The sequence below is a fragment of the Osmerus eperlanus genome, chromosome 15, assembly GCF_963692335.1.
Source record: "Osmerus eperlanus chromosome 15, fOsmEpe2.1, whole genome shotgun sequence".
NCBI lineage: Eukaryota > Metazoa > Chordata > Actinopteri > Osmeriformes > Osmeridae > Osmerus > Osmerus eperlanus.
The window spans coordinates 10,777,774-10,792,771 of NC_085032.1; the positions used below are offsets into that span (position 1 = coordinate 10,777,774).

General features: G+C 48.1%; 2 protein-coding genes across 5 annotated transcripts in view; both read left to right on the top strand.

Annotated features, from left to right (window-relative positions):
- chmp4c (charged multivesicular body protein 4C) overlaps positions 1-14,998 on the top strand; it is an 88,912-nt gene that overhangs the window by 42,498 nt on the left and 31,416 nt on the right. The gene's annotated exons all lie outside the window — the stretch shown is intronic.
- The window catches only part of myripb (myosin VIIA and Rab interacting protein b), a 68,535-nt gene that overhangs the window by 33,004 nt on the left and 20,533 nt on the right, over positions 1-14,998 (top strand). The gene's annotated exons all lie outside the window — the stretch shown is intronic.

A 14,998-nucleotide genomic window follows, 5' to 3' on the forward strand; every position in this document is an offset into this window, starting at 1 on the left:
ATGAGTTGAGTGGGGCTTTAGTGAGTTAGCTGGTTTAGGAGTTATTTAACTGTCAGACCTGGAGCTCCATTCGTACCGTGTGATCTGGGTGGCGTGATGGTCACGGTGTGTCTCTGCACATTCCCGTATGTACTGTACAGTCCATGAGTGTAGCGGTAGGTGTGTGTGTGTGTGAGGGACTCGTGGGTGTATCTGAGGAAACGCCTGTGGTGTCTGGGAGCTGGTCACGTCTGAACCACCTGCGGCCGCGGCCGCGACACAGCGCCACGCTCCCTCTCACCACACCGTCTGTGCCTCAACTGTCAGTGTGTGTGTGTGTGTGTGTGTAAAGAGAGAGAAAAAACCTCAATGCAGAGAAATGCAGACTTGTGTGTGCGTGCATATCTGTGTGTGCGTAAGACAGTTTGGAGGTATTGATTTTGAAGATTAGGGAGCATGACAATGTGTAGAAAAGGCACAACGTAACCGCTCTACCCAAGTCTCTCTCTGTCTCTCTCACGTTCTCTCCTTTTCAGTTCTTACTCTGTCTTTTTTCCTGTCTGTCTGACTGTGATTGATTCTGCTGCATGGTATTGAGTTAGACCCTCAGCCTAAACTCTCGCTTCACTAGAGGAGGGGGGGGGTGGAGGAGAAGCTAGAGATCTATCGATCTGGTTAAAGAATCTCTCACCCTCTATCCCCTCTCTCCTTCCAACCCCCCCCCCCCTCCCTCCTTCCCACCCTCTCTATCTTTCAGCGCTCTCCCTCTCTCATCTCTGACACTACCCCAAGGCAGGGGAGTGCTAGCCCGCTATCGCTGCGCCAGCTAGTCCATCTCCAGCGATGTCATGTTCTCATTAAGACAGATAGAAAGCCTGTCCAGATATTAGCAACCACCAGGCTCATTAAACACAGCACCTTTCATCAACGTGTTGAAAGAGCTGTCAAAGATTACATAGACGGTGGTCCGTCTAATAATTTCCTGAATGCTGATAATTCTGTTGTGGCCCAGCATTGTAGCAACATTGCCAGTAAGTTGCTGCAACATTGTGTGTCAGCTGGAGAGTAAATTTACCTGGTTATGTCGCATAACCTGTTTTCTGGAATACCCCCCAGATCTCTAATTCCGTTCCTTTGATCTTTGTGGGTGTTTGTGTGTGGTTGTGTCAGAGGTGTGTGTTTGGATGGTACAGTTGGAAGGGCCACATGGTCTGGTTAACACGTACAGGCTGTGCATTTACGTACGCCCACATTAATTCCGAATGCTACTGAGTGACATCACCACCAGCGACCACACACTCACACACACACACACACACACACACACACACACACACACACACACACACACACACACACACACCCATGCTAGCTTGCACACACATGCTGGCACACACACATTTCTGTGTACACTCAGACTTGCGCACACACAAACACACTCAAAAGCACATGACACACACACACACACACACATACACTTAAGCACCACATACTACACACCATATAAGTCACGAACATGTAATGATAATGAATCATTTCGAGTTTACTGCTAATTCATTCTGACTAACGCCATATGGTAATAAGACTGTTGCCTACGGTTACACAGTCACACAGAGAGGGGGCACTACACGACTGATTCGTCCAGCCCAGTGGTTCTAGGTAGTGCAGGGTCCGTGTAGAGCAGAGGAGCTGTTCTAGGACTAGGCAGGCCAGGTGGAGGACAAGATGAGGGTTATGTGTGCAGAGAGGAGATGGTGACTGGCTTGTTCCCCTGTGTGTTTACTCTGCTATGGCAGGAATGTCACACCACCTACCTGCTAGACTGAGAACACACACACACACACACCTCAGACACATAGACACGCTCACTACTGCCACATAGACCCACACACACACACACCACAGGCACATAGCCGCATCAACACACACACACACACACACACACACACACACACGTATACACACACACACACCACAGACACAAACTGTCCCTACCAGTCCTGGGTAAACAGGCATGTTGAGCGTGACCGTGAAAAGTCTGGTTGTATTAGTCACTTAGGCCTCTGGAGAGAGTCTGTGTGTGTCCACACACGCACACACACACACAAACACACACAGACAGTTCAGGTAGGGAAAAGTAAGTTGTTCATGACATCTACAGGGCTTCTCGTCTGCTATTGAAACTGTTTCCAGATCGGGTACATATACACACACAAAAACACACACGCGCTCAAAAACACACACACGCACGCATACACACACACACATACCTAGACTTTTACTAGGTTTCTCAGGGAGAGTGTCAGTGGGAAGCGAGTGTGGGGACAGAGATGATGCTGAGCCACCCTGCCTCCCAGCTGGCTTGGACCAGCACACACTCGGTTGAATTAATATGAAATCCTCTTTTCATCTTCCTCTCAAGTTGCCCTGCTCGCCACTTCCATCTGGGAAATGAAAGTCCCTGTTCTCCACAGTTACATTTGCACCAAATGTAAAAATTTGACCACTCTGATTTATGTTTTATACCCTAGCGATACCCCCCCCCCCCCTCACACACACACACGCACCTCACACAGCAAAAAGGACACACCGCAGTTACAAAATCAAACCGAACCAAACTCCTGTGGCGGTGTTGACCATAAAGGGGTCCACCTCTGGCCAGTGAGAGTTCTATTTCAAGCTGATGGGCGTCAGGGGAGGGGGCATGTACGGTCTCGGCCTGGAGCCCATCACCTGCTCCTCCTATGGGCCAGCTAGCTGGAGACACTCTGATTGGTTTGGGGAATGAACAAACGTAACCCAAACCCTCCGCCCCCGACCGGTCCAGTCCCCCACCCCCCTGGGCATATCCTGGGATGCATTCTTAGGCATGCCCACTTTTTAAATAACACCAATCAGCCCCTGTCACCAATTGTCACCTCCCCCTGTTGGGATGTAAACCGCTGTTGGAGATTGTGCCCTTAGACAATGATGAGGAGTTTTTATGAATGGGACTATTTATAGGGATGACCCAAGGGTGACGTTAAGCGCTGGTGACATACGTCACGCCTGTGGGACGGCGCTGTGTCTCCAGAATTCGGGTGTTTTGGGAACGGAGATTGTGTGCACATAGACACACTAACATAGCCTGGGTGCCAGCCGAACTTAGCCCCGCCCACAAAAAAATGTGGTCGGGAAGTTGGGTCTGGGGTCGCTCGGTTGGGGAAAAACTATGTCCGAACAAGAGCTGTTCGGACCAATCAAATTGTCAAGGCGGGCTTTATACGATGATGGACAGATGATCAACAGTAATGTGATCAACCGCGTCACCAAAGAGCGCTTGGGTTAAATTCGTTTTCAACGAACAACATGCTACGTTGCTCTGATTGGTTGTAGGTCTATCCAATTGAGCGAAGAGGCATTTTTTTCCGGGTTCGATTGAAACACGCCCCATACTCACAGCCCAAGGGAGCGGTATCAGACTCATATTCTGACTAGAATTATGAGTATGACAACGTCAGCTAACACTAACATGGAGGTACCGTATGTTTGTATTTTATTTACAAAGTAATTTTTTTGTAATAATACTTGGTTACACTGCTATGGTGTATCATTAGCAGATGGAGTTTTTTCAGCAGGTAAGGACTCGTATTAACTGTTGTGGATGGCCGTGAAACCGTGAAATAACTCAAGGAAAAGAAGTGGAGAGGAGGAAGAAGAGGAAAGATGAAGAAAGAAGGAGATATCTTTATCCTCCATCTTCAGCTTGGCGGTATTTTCAGAGAAGGAGAAGGAGAGCCAGCAGTGTCAGACTCGGGGTGTGTCTCTGTGTGCTGACTGCTCGCTGAATGTCAGGATGTCTCCGGTCTGGAATGCTTCCTCTTGAACAGCGCGTCTCCATTTTCACAAAGACAGTCTGTTCTTATCCTGCTGCAGTCTGTCTGTGTCTCATCACCTGATGGATCTGGACTTATGTAGCCTACTTGAATGTATTACTGAATGTTAGACATATTCATATTTCATTAAATGTGTTGTCTTCCTGACACATGGATGAGATTGTATGCTACATACAGGCAAAGGCTTATAGGTAGTGGTTTGTGTGTATGTGTGTGTGTGTGTGTGTGTGTGTGTGTGTAGATGCTTCAGAATGCAGGGCAAGTCTGTGAGCTTCCTTATAGGCTGTCTAGGGATGTGGCTGCAGTCGCACGTGTGTGTGTGTGTGTGTGTGTGTGTGTGTGAATGAGAGTCAGAAAGAGCAGGGGAAGAGAGTGAGAGAGAAAAAGAATGTGTGAGAGAGGGAGAGGGAAAGGGCGAGAGTGGCACAGAGATAGAGCTTATGGAGATGTGTTGAGGTGCAATGGCTGTAAGAACTCACTCCATATTTTAAAGAAGCTTTAAGTTAATTGAAAGGATTTGACAGCAGACCGTAGCACTGGGCTTTCTGAACACTTGGATAAACAAGCACTAAGATGACTGAATACTGAGAACTGAACACCAGGATAACTGAATACTGAGAACTGAACACTTGGCCTGTTCATCCTCCCTCTTCTCTCTTCATCCATTTTTATCTGTGCCTCTATGACTATGACTGTTTCTCTTTAATGCTCATTTGCTCTAGCTCTCCCTTTTTATTTTCTGCCCCCTTCTCTCACTCTATCACTGTTTCACCTTCTCTGCTCTCGTCTTGACAACCTCTGCTCCATGTATGCTCTGTGGCAGACACTCATATACACACACTCGCAACTCCAGCAGGTATAATAAGTACAGGTGATCGTGTCTGTGGGCTGTGTAGCTCTCTGTGGAACGGAGAAGGCAACAGTATGGTTCTCGCTTGATGAGGGTACATTTAAAAGCCCTGCTCCCCTAAAACGAAAGCATAGACCCAATTAAAGAACTCATTCCTTTTGGCAAATAGTATTTGTGCAAGAGCATCCTCAGTCTTAATTACTGCTGAGCACCCCAGCCCATAGGCTAGATCAGCGTGAGCTTAAGGACACTTATGTACTGTGTGTGTAATGTGTGGTTATCTGTGTGTGGTTATATCTGTGTGGTTATATGCATATGGTTATGTATGGACATTAGTTTGTGTGTGCATGTGTTGTGTGTTGGTCTGTGTGCGGTTCTTTGTGTGTGTGTGTGGAATGTTAGCGGGTGTGTCTGGTAGCCCTCTGTCATGTTGCGGATCTCTGAGTCATTGTTGTGGGTTAGCATGCCGTGGTGTCTCTGCTGTCATTGTGTCTGTCTCCCCAGTGTCTGTGTGGGTGGTGAGACTGAGCCAGTGACGCCCCTGACACACGCCCATGTGACCTCAGCGCCAGTCAAGAAGCCACGCATGCAGCAGAAAATGTTGCTGCTCTCTCCTAGTACAGTATCCCCGGCTGCCATTGAGTTTCCCCAGTTACATTAGTTCTGCTTTGTGACTTGAAACTGGAACTGAATACCATGCCCCAGAACTCCATTGCTCGTCATGCAGGCTTCCAAGCCTTCTGGCGCACAATTGGAAATTGTATGATTCTGAAATTGGATTGTTGGTCAGATATGATCTATCACAAGGCAACATAAGCATCAGAAATCTCTACCTGGCCATTTTTCATTTCCTGTGATAGACTGGATGCAGTCTGCCTGACGGTGATGCGAGAGATGTGATTGGCTGCTCTTCCTACTTCTCTTTGTCTCGGTTTGTGTCTTCTTTCTGTCTCTCTGTCTCTTTCTCTCTGTCTCTTTCTCTCTGTCTCTTTCTCTCTGTCTCTCTCTCTTTCTCTCTTCCTTCTCTTTCTCTCTGTCTCTCTCTCTTTCTCTCTTCCTTCTCTTTCTCTCTGTCTCTCTCTCCAGCTCTCCTCCCCCGGGTGGACAGTTCCATCTGACTCTCAGCCACAGTGTGCTCTCCAGTGCAGAAATGAAATGAGACATTGACACCTCAGCGTTCATATTCACCATGTGTTCCCTCCCTCCCCCGAGAGCCCCCTTTGAAGAGAGAGAAAAAGATAGAGGGAGGGAGGGATTTAGGAGGGGGAAGATTGAGCTTCTTCCTATGCAAACATTTCCATAATTGCACAAATCCCTTTCCCTCATCTCCACAGTGCAGTACAGGACGGGAATACGAGTATTAGTATTTGGGCTTCAGCATGTTTGTGTGGATGAATAGTGTGTGTTTGTGTGTGTGCGTGCAGAAAGAACATTTTCGTGTGATCTAGTTTTCAGGGCTGGCCAAATAATTTGGGTTCGTACAAAATAATTTACTTTGTGTCGCTAATCAAACACACCCATTCATGAACACAAACACATACAATAACCTGCATGCGCATCATGAACTCATTGACCGGTTTTCCTGGAAAGTGTGGCATTGTGCATGAATAACAATTAGCCGATATGCTAATGTTGCTATCCCACTGTTGGTGTTCTGCTCTGAGTACTGAGGCGTTTTAATTGATGTGTTTTCCTTTTCTCTTTTCCCCCTCTCTCTTTCTCTCTCATCTTTCGTTCTTTCTCATTATCTCTGACTCTCTTCTCCTCCCTCTCTCTTTGCTCCTTGCACTCTTTCTCCATTTTAATCTCTCCCTGACTCACTCACAAAGTCTCCCTCCCTCGCTACCTTTCTTCCTCCTTATTTATTCCCTCCCTCCCTCAGGCATATACATGATTCTGCAGGGCTCCCAGTTTGTGTCTCCTCTCCCGAGTCTTCACAGCCCCTCCTCATGCTCATGCAGCCCAGCTATCTGCTCCTCGTCCATCGTTTGATAGTGATTTAATACCTGGGTGCTCAGCTTGTGTTATCATATTTGTTGAGGACCGTCTGAAGTGGTTAAGACTGCCAGGCAGGGATGCTGAGAGCTCAGACATCTCCTCTGTGTTTCAAAAATGCTCAGATCATTTCTAAGTCCTGCTTGGTGACTTTACAGAGATGGGTGGATGAGGGAGACCGTGTCGGTAAGGTAGAGAGGATGCAGACACACCGAGTGAGGTGGTGACCTGGTGCGTGAAACTTGGCAGTATTGGATTGTACTGTACTGATGAGAGGAGATGTTGGATGCCTCAGGGTGGAGCTGAGTGGACCTTCTGATAGGCTTGCCAGATTACACACACACGCATATGCAACACACACAGGCACACACACGCGCACCACACACACATGCGCAAAAACACATACACACTCAAAATACGAAGCCACATCCAAACACATACGTACAAACTCATACAAATAAACACACACCCATAGGTTTATACAAACGCACACTCACTCACTCGCACACACTCACTCGCACACACTCACTCGCACACACTCACTTGCTCGCTGAAAAAGATAAAAACCAACACACGTGCTACTGGCATCATTGATCTACCAGGCAGATACACTGGCAAAACAGCTATCCCTCCCTTTTTCTGTGTCCTTGTCCGTGTGTGTGTGTGTGTCCGTGTGTGTGTGTACTCCTGTATCAATCTTCTGCTTTCGGTATATAAATATATATCTTCTGCTGAGGCCAGGATCAGAGTGTTTGATATAGTGCTCTCATCAGCAGTATAGCCCACAGCCCTGGCCTTGCCACCGAGCTGACTGACAGATGGACTGACGGACTCGAACAGCATAGATCAGTCCGCCTCGACCCTACTCATTGGCCAAATCTCGTTGTGTTTGTGTGCGCGCGAGTGTGTACGTATAGTAGCCTGTAAAGGTAGGCTGCTGCCACTGTTGTGTTTCAACCAGCCTGCAGGAAGGTATGTATGGATCCATGAATTTTGAATGAGGTCTCTTTTTCCTCCTGCCCCCCTGCCAGCTTGTGGATGTGAGGTCTCATCTCGTAAGGGCCTCTCACTGCACCAGACAAACGGCCACAGGAGTCGCATTGCTCACACTGTACCTTCGCCTCGCCACAGATGCAAAGAACATCTCCGCGGTTGTAAACCTCAAACTCCCATTTTGGTGTTCGCGAATGAGGCAGGGTCCCTGGAAATTGTGTACGGCTTCAGTCCACTCATACGACTAATTCATTTCTGTGCAATTTCAGCCTCAACAAGTCACATATCAACCCCCAACCCCGGGGTGTTACTATTGAAAATCCCAACGTAGCTTGTTAGTTCTCTGTGCCGAATATATCAACTGATACAGTACCACCTCCATACCCCTGTACTGTGTGGTTTTCTGTTACTTTGTGTTTGTGTCTAGTCTTGGCACCCTCCGTGTTGATACTATATTGGTAAACAATAGGCATCCAGAGAGACTGCCTGCTTGTCTGGCTGCCTGCCTGGAGGACTGCCTGGGTGACTGCCTGCTGTGTAAAACGCCCTCAGACTGACGCCTGCGCACACACACATGCAATCCCGTATTCCTGGTTTCGGGTCTCTAATGTCATTGTGACAGTTGTGTTTTGTGTTTTGGTGGCGCCTCTTTTAAAAATCCACTAGACTTCCAGTAGCTGCATTCATCTCCCTCACAGCTGCACATGTTTATGCATCATCCGCTCGAGTCCACCTGCTCGTCAGGGTCAGCCAGGGAGCACAGGTCTCCCCTGGTCTGTCGGACCCTTCCCCCTCCTCCCTCCCCCAAACCCCTCCAACCATCAGCCCCCTCCTCTCTGGAGTGAGTGTGGAGTGGGGGTGAGGTGATGGTGAGAATGGACTCCTCCCAGGTGCGATCAACTCCGATCTTGGTTTTCCCGAGAGGACACACTGAAATGTCTTTGAGCTACCTCCGTCTCAGGGCTACGGTTCATGCTTGACCCGCGTCAATCGGTCTCACCGCGTGTTTCCATTCCCACGTGTCACCGGTGCACGCATGCGCAGGGTGTCCTGTCGCCTGTCACAGGGTTGCTCTGCCGCCCGCTGTGGTCTCGCAGCGTCGACTGCTCAGCAATAAAAAGTGTTTTGACTGTATTGAAGCGAGCGGCTAGCAGAGGGCCCGTGGCTGTGAGGGACGCCCTCACTCTCAGCTGGATGATTGTCGTTAAAGGCGGCCCGCGGTGAGGCCGGCAGTTATTCATGGTGATTTGCTCTCCAGTCCAATCTCATCTGCTATTGAGCTTTCTCTCGTTCGGAGGGAATCACCTTGACGTGTAGAGGTTGAAGAGAACAATCAGGGAGGTTTACACTGGCACGTCTGTCCAACCATGTTCCTGAAGTGCTTGAGCCTGTAGATGTTTAGCTCCAGTCCTAAATTAGCATTCTTAAAATTAGCTGATAGACAAGCAGAGTGGGATGAGCTAAAAGCAGGGTTGAAGAGGAAGCCTGCAGGAAGGCAGCTCCCCAGGAATAGGGATGGAGAGCCCTGCACTGCACCAGCTCTCCCCGGGGTACTCAGGGCTCCATATCAGCCTCCTGGCATGAATAATAGAGGACTTTTGCTGCTGGGTAGCCTGGGACGACTCTGGACAGTGCTGCTGGGTAGCCTGGGACGACTCTGGAGTGTGTGGAGGAGGACCATGGATGACTGTGTCAGTTGTGGTGGTGGGGGGTGGGGGGGGGGTGGGGGGGGTCATAACACATCAAAGGGATGTGAACCCCCACCCCCCCCCTTCCACACACGCACACTCATGTGCATTTTCTCACCCTCCTTTCTCTCGTTTTATCTTACACAGACATGCACACTCTCATTTTTTGGCTTGAGTGAGCTGTTAGAGCAATGTTTACCACCCCTCTTTAGAGCTCACAGCTTTATAGTGCAAGTCAGTCATTGGAATGAGCTTAACGTACACTTCATGCAACTCATGCTATCCAGAAGATGTGAGGATGTTATTGTTACACTCTTTGGGCTTAGCACTGAGAACTCCTATTATCCTGTCGCTTGATTTCATATGTTTAATGCTGTTTAATCCTATGATTAAAGTGATTTGCTACATAAAAGTTCTCGCTTGTTGTTTTAAGGGGCCTGGGTTCCTGACGGGCTCTGTCCAGCAGGTAATGCTTGGATGCCATCTAAATGTAGAGCAGAACCAATCTACTAGTCTCATTCGATATACTCTGGCATCCTACACAAAGAATCCTCACAGAATCTCACTTCACCGTGATCCCCCCCCCCTCTACATCCTAATTTAGCCCAGCTCATGTTAATCTGTCATGGCCTCTAATTAGATTAAACCTGATGTTTGCTGCTGGAATACTGGAGTTTGTCAGGTTTGCATGTCATACCATGTGCCGGAGACTGAATTGTCCTTGAGAGTTCCTTGCCACGTGTTTGCTAGTAACACTGTTAGAATTAGCATGATGTTAGCTTTTAGCAAGATATTAGCTGTTCATTCTGTGCTACCGTTTAGCATGGTGTTAGCTATTGACGAGATCTTGTCTTTTAGCAATGTGTTAGCTGTTAGTCTGTAGCAAAGAAACGAACGTGGGTCTGAGAAGGAGATTTCTGTATTTGCTTGCCTGGCTGTTACAGTCTGTGGCCAATCCTCCATCTGTCTCTGGCTGTGCCATGGAGCCACTGGCACAGAAACCCTTCTACATGCACTGATAATTGTAGAGAGAGAGAGAGACAGAGAGATTGATGCCTGGGGTAGTGGGGTAGACTGGTAGAGGAATCGGTAGAGCTGTATATGACAGGCTATGGAGAAGTTGACTAATGTACACCGTATGCTATGTGGGATGTATAGGATAATCTGCTGGTTCTCTATGCAAAGATTCTCCAGTTCTGTGGACAGAGAGAGAAGGAGAGAGAGATGGAGGGATGAGGGAGGGAGTGTGTCATTGATGGTCCTCCTGGTCTATCTGGCTGACTACTGAGCCGATGGGGCGAAAACTTACTCAGGACTGGCTCATGCATGCACACACACAGACACACACGCACACAAACTGTTAGCCAGTTGCTGCGTGTCTGACTTGTCAGGACAGCTAGTTCAAGATACTCATTGGCTTGAATTAAGTTTCATAAAAATGAAAACTTCGCCTAATTTATACCTCCTCAGGTTGCAGATACTCCCTTATTCATAAACTGCAGATGCCCAAGACAGTATTTTAGCCAGAGATATTACAATATGTGGTCACTTGCCAGCACCTTTTTTAATGCTATTCTGTCATCCTTTAAAATATTTAGACTAAGGGAGATAGCCGTAAGGAGGGAGAGAGAAAGAAGTGAAAGGGAGGGAGAAAGATCCAGAGTCCTGTGATTGCCTCTACATAGTGTTGGCCTATTTAATATAATGCCTTTCAATGCAAACCCTTTGCACTAGTCTAAGCCCGCATTGTGTCAAAATAGCCACTGTCTTTTTCATGCACCCATAAAACTGACTCAAAGTTGAGAGTTGTTTAACTGTTTAACTATCAGGTCCACAGACCGACCAATATGACCAATCAGAGAACAGTTGTTTCTGACATCGTACACATCTGCATTATCTTTGTCTGGCTCTGAAATGACGAGCGTTATTGTTCACCACACCCAATCCCTGTGTGTTTGCAAATGATGTCTTCCATGGAAAGTTTGTCAAGAGAGGATGTATAGTTAGTGTTATTTGTCTCTTTGGTCTTGTCTACAACCTAAAGGGACCCTTACCCCTTGACACCCACTAGGGTCTTGTTTGAGAGAAGGGACATTCATGGATTTCTTAATTGGTGGTTCTGCAGTGAAATGGCAGCATTTATGATCCTGTTTTGGGAGTGTACAGCCTCATATGAAACGCACTCAAGTGACTAGAAGATGTGGCCTCGGGGGTGACAAGCGTGGAGGAATTATTGTGATGGGCTGATGTGCACACGCACACACACACACACACAAACACATGTGCACGCATGCACACACCCACGCACGTATCCTCGCTCAGACACACATGCACACACACACATACAAACACATTTTCCAATTCTTTGTTACTCACGTCCGCTGGGGGAGTATTAAACTGTCTTAAGCTTCGACCAGAGAAACCCCGCTGTGTCCCGTGGGGCAAGGGCATTCTGTGTGTTTATAGAGAAGCTCATGATGCTGGCCCCGGAATACATACTGCTTTATTTACAGTGAGGAGAAAGGGAGTGAGCAGGGTTCAGAGCTGTGCTATCATCTCCAGCACTCAGACTCAGATACTGACACAATGTTAATCCTCATAATGTTATGTGACATGATACATTGTACTGTTACTGTTAACTGCTAACGCCTTGAACTGCAACCAGAAAACAGGAGATAATGGAGCTGTTTTGTTATTCTGGACATGACGTGTGAGGTTTGTTTTTCCATGTTCAGCGTTAGAACAGCAAACAAGTTTACTTTTAAAACATGGCCATCCAGCTACAATACATGAGGTCACAGATACACTCTAATGCTCTTTGACCCGGAAGAAAAGGGGACACACAGGAAGTGTTCTGTGTGGTTTCCCATAATACTCTGAAGTGTCAGGACTCGAATTCTACTTTCCGGTGCCGAGTTTCTAGTCCTTTGGTCTCTCTCTCCCTCTTTCCCTCTCCCTCTCCCTCTCCCTCTCTCTCTCTCTCTCTCTCTCTCTCTCTCTCTCTCTCTCTCTCTCTCTCTCTCTCTCTCTCTCTCTCTCTCTCTCTCTCTCTCTCTCCCTCTCTCTCTCATTTTAGAGATGTGGATGAGACAGGGATGTCAGCTCTCCCTCAGTCAAACAGTCTGTCAGACAAGCTGATAGTCTGAATGCGACCTTCAGTTCAGTGCTTCCGACATTGTTACCCACTTTAAAATATTCCTTTTGTCAACCTCTTTTTTGGGGGGAAGCCAGGCTTATCAAGTGAAGGAGTAGTAGAGAAGGGTTTGTTCCTGACAGAGCAAGGTGCGGGCCCAGAGCACTTGAAGGAAATGTAGCCAGAGATGAAAGATTGCAGGTCAGCGTCTCTCTCTCTCTCTCTCTCTCTCTCTCTCTCTCTCTCTCTCTCTCTCTCTCTCTCTCTCTCCCTCTCCTTTTCTCTCTTACTGTCTGTCCCTTTACTTTTTATCTAACTCTCTTCCTCTTTCTCTTTACCTCTTCCCCCATCTCTCTCTCTCTCTCTCTCTCCCTCCTATTGAAGATCGATCCGTATGGATAACACAGGCTGAGGATGAAGCGTGACTTCTAAAAATAGGGACGGGCAACTAATGCCCCATGCATCTGGGGTGTGATGTGTCCCCATGACCGCCTCCCCTCTCTCTCCCTCTTCCCCTTTTCTCTACACACCCAATCTCAGAAACATATTATCCAATCTTTTCTTTTTATTTTCTTCATTTGCTTCTTTCTGCTCTCTCTCTCTCTCTCTCTCTCTCTCTCTCTCTCTCTCTCTCTCTCTCTCTCTCTCTCTCTCTCTCTCTCTCTCTCTCTCTCTCTTCGCTGTCTCTCTCTCTCTCTCTCTTCGCTCTCTCTCTCTGTCCTTTGCTCTCTCTCTCTCTCTCTCTCTCTCTCTCTCTCTCTCTCTCTCTCTCTCTCTCTCTCTCTCTCTCTCTCTCTCTCTCTCTCTCTCTCTCAAACACACACACACACACACAAACACTCCCGGTCTCAGTCTTTCTCTCCTCAACCCCTCTCATTCCTCCACCCTACCTAGTCAGTGAAGGTGACACTATGATCACAGGCTAGGTGTAGTCACATGGCTCCTTCTGCTGTGTGCCCTTCTCCACAGTCCAGCAGTGTTCCACCACTGCCATCTCCGATGCACCCCCCTGCTCTCTGCTTCGGTTGGCCAGGTGTTAAGTCGTTAAGGTGACTTGACATGACCCCTAGGATGACATTGTGTCTCTGCCTCTGGCCTCTGGGTTGTTGTGGAATGTATGGAGGTCTTGACAGGGCATGGTTGGCTCTCCGGAAGAGCCTAAATCATGCCTTCCTCACCCCTGCGGTTTATCTCGCTAAAAGTCTTTTTTTCGTTTTCGGTCGATTTCTATGACTTGCAGTCACCAAACATAGCCACATACACGACTGTTAGGACGAGCAGAGGTTAGACATTATGAATGAACATTGTCTTGTTTACATTCTAGATTCAAGAGTCCCTTTACTGTCCCACAAAGTGGAACACTTGCCTTGGGCTTTCACCCACGCTGCAGCCGTAAAAGACAAACATTCCGCTTCCTGAGCGTGAATAAACATGCTCATACGCCCCTCTCTCCGCAGCTGCAGTGCGCCGCGTTCTCCTCAAGGCTGCAGTCGCTCCCAGCTACAGTGTCATTGGCCCAGCAGAGGGGCCAGATAGGCTGGGGGCGACAGGAACAAGATTACAGCAGGTCATTTTCTGACTGTACGTTCCACCCTATGGCTGGGCTCCACTCTTAGCGTGCTGGATGGGGGCCCAGTCTGGAGCTTCTCTCATCAGGGGCTCCTCTAGTGACAGCAGGCCGTCCTGGAGGAGCCTAGATGAGTAGGTGGTGACCGACGGGGGAGGCTCGCGTCCGATTGTCTCGCTCTTTCTTAGTGGTTCTCCCTCACCACTTATCAGTCTGTCTCCTAGTCCTCTACTCTCACAGTGTCGTCTAAATTGATGACTGGCATTACCAGGGTGCTTAGCATTACCATTGCTGTGTGTACAGTCTTGATCCTGCTGCTAGTCGAACTGTCTAGGACTTAAAATGTAAGCAGTCTATCACACCCTATGGACTGTCGATGACTCCCTATGAATAGTACAGGACTCCCTCCCTACAGAGTGAGTAGTCTATCCAGTCAGTGACTCTCTACATACACTCTCCAACTCCTAACATATGGGTCTACGAGAGAGAATATATATCATTATATATGATCCTAGAGCTTCTCCTAGTCTATCCTAGTACTGCCTTCTCTGACCTGCTGTTTGCCCCTGGTCTGTGCCAGATGCTGCCATTGCCCTTGGTAGAGCCAGGGGGTCTGGATGTCTTGAGAGAGAGAGAGGGGGGTGAGGGATGGGGGATGGGGGGAGGTGTTGAAGGGAAGATGAGGTTTGGGTGAGTGAGAGAATTGCCCGGCAGTGCCTGAGCAGCAAGATGTGCTGCTCCTAAATTTAGAACCATCAAGTGACCGGTGAGCTGGATGACACAAGAGTGTGTGGCTCTGTGTTTTTGTGTGTGAAAGTTTTTGTGTGTGTGTGTGCATGCACGTGTGTGTGTGTGTGTGTGTGTGTAAGAGTCAATTACAAAACCACTGATTCGGCGGTCTGGGGTCTCTTCATCCCT